Consider the following 2,443-nt stretch of genomic DNA (forward strand, 5'->3'; position numbering starts at 1 on the left):
TAGTTTTTTCCAATCTGATAGGTGAAAACTTGTTTTAGTGTAACTTCAATTTGCATCTCTTTCATTACCTGCAGCCTGAGCATCTTTTATGCTCAGGGACTCTCTGAATTTTTTTTCTTGAAATGTGTGTTAATTTCTCTTTTCCATTTTTCTATAGAGTGGATGGCCTTTTCTACTTTTAAACAAATACTTAAAGGAATTAAGCTTTTATCTGGGATGCAAATTATAATTGCTTTTTCCAAGTTTGCCACTCTGTTATTTTCCTTGATGTTTCTAGGATTTTTTTTTTTTTGGTAGCATGTAGTATTTCTTTCCAACTTTATGTAATCAAATTTAGCAATATTTTTCCTCTCTTTGTTTCTGATTTTTGAGTTCTAATGGGGAAGACTTTTTGTAAATGGCAATAGAAAAATTCATACATAATTTTTCTAGAATTTCTTAAATTTCCCATTTGGAATGTGTAAGGCCCCACTTTGTTTTTTTCTGTATGGCTAACAAGTCAAGACTGTTTTGAAAAGACCTTCTTTCCTCCACTGTATCAGGACCCACCTTTACCGTGCCCAATTTCCATAACTAATCAAGCCTATTTCTGGATATTCTGGTCATTATTGAAGCTTTATACTTAAAAAAAAACTTTTATATTTTTACAATGGAATTCTCATTTCAGCGTGATGCTGAATGAAAAATGGGCACATTGAAGAAGCCAAAATAGCTACTCGTTGGGGGAAGAGGGGAAAGTTTATTCCAAACTGCCACAGCTGTCTCCCAGGAAAGCAGGGAGAAGCCACAAAAGAAAAAAAATTCAGAGTTATTTGGGACCGTGAGACAGGGAACATGGGAGCCTAGTGGGGTGTATGAGCAGGGACTGAGGGAACCTAGAGGATAGTCTTGACCTTCACAAGTTAATAGGCACGATAGTCATCTGTTAATGGAAGATCTACATGTTTCTTTTGCTAGAGGAACAGAGATACAGAAACTAACTGCCTTCTCCCCTCCTTTTTTCTCCAAGTATGAACTTTCTTCAAGCCCCTGAGGGAGGCTGGCTTTTGTCTAAATGCCAGCCTGTGGGAAAAGGAATTTCTTGGGGGTAGGGGAGTGGGGAAGAAGAGGGAAGAGACCAGACAAAGCCCCTTAAAGAACAACAGAATGTAACTGTGGTAGGACAGCAGAATGTGTAGAAAGAGGCATTAAGATTAACATCAAAGAAAAAACAATAGCTGAGGAAGACTGGAAATCCCCCAGCAGGATTTTGTTGGAACAAAACAACCTGTTAAAGAAAATCCCATGCTCTAGAAATGTGGGAAAAGGCAGATGCTATGTAAATGATCTACAAAGAATCAACACTAGTGGACCACGACTTTTCAGCCTCAGACATTTTCCAGCTCTCTGGCTTACTTCCATTCATTGGAGTACCTTTTGTTACCAGAAATTAGAGTTCTCTCTCAGAGGTTAGTCTGGTTAGCAAAAATTTAAGAATGAGCTCAGAAGTTGGAAGACAATTTTATTAGTTTAAGTAAAACAACAAGGCAGGCAAGCTTTAAGGCTATGAGTTGGGGTCTCTAGGATCCTCTACTCAGGGTCTATTAGTTTTTCTAGAGCTGCTCTCAAAAAGATACAGATGGACAGCTAGGTGGGAGCAAGGCATGGGGCCAAGGATGAGTGATGCTCCCAAACCTCCACTATTCAGAACCTCCTCACAACCCCATTTTTGTTTGTTTGTTTTTAATGGACGCATCATTGCATGAGCATAATTGATTATAATACTCCCTATCAGCAATCAACTGAGTATTCAGCCTCTCTTCCTTTCCTGGAGACAAAGGCTAAAAGTCCCAAGCTTCTAGCATTTTTCCATCCTTTTTTTAATGCTATAAGCATACAAATGACATTTTATCACTCTGTAGATTTAAAGGATTTTAGAAGCTGTACACTAGGAAACAGAAAGAAGGAAATTGAATATATATTTTTCAATATCACACTTCTTTCCCCAGCCTTTGATGACTTCTGTTCTGTTTTCTGCTTGAATGGATTTGTCTATTCCAGGTTATCTCATAGAAATAGAACCATATAATATTTGTCATTTTGTATTTGGCTGATTTCATTGAGCATAATATTTTTGCTCAAGGTTCATCCAGTCACAGTTTCTATCAGACTTTCATTTCTTTTTATTGCATAACAGTATCCCTGTTGGCTTGCAGGTGATTGTGATGGGCTGGGCTCCTTCCAGGGACCTAGCAACAGGGACCTAACAACAGCTTGCATCATCACCTGCAACGCCTCCAGATGCAGATGGCCTGGCAGCATAAAGGGACTGCCTGCTACTGCTACCCCAGTTCCTCTCCTCTCTCCCTTCTTTCTCTCTCTCTGTGCCCAAGTGTCCCTGCATGGTTTCTCTCTCTCTCTCTCTCTCTCTCTCTCTCTCTCTCTCTCTCTCTCTCTCTCTCTC

This window comes from Grammomys surdaster, unplaced genomic scaffold, assembly GCF_004785775.1.
Source record: "Grammomys surdaster isolate TR1022 unplaced genomic scaffold, NIH_TR_1.0 263, whole genome shotgun sequence".
NCBI lineage: Eukaryota > Metazoa > Chordata > Mammalia > Rodentia > Muridae > Grammomys > Grammomys surdaster.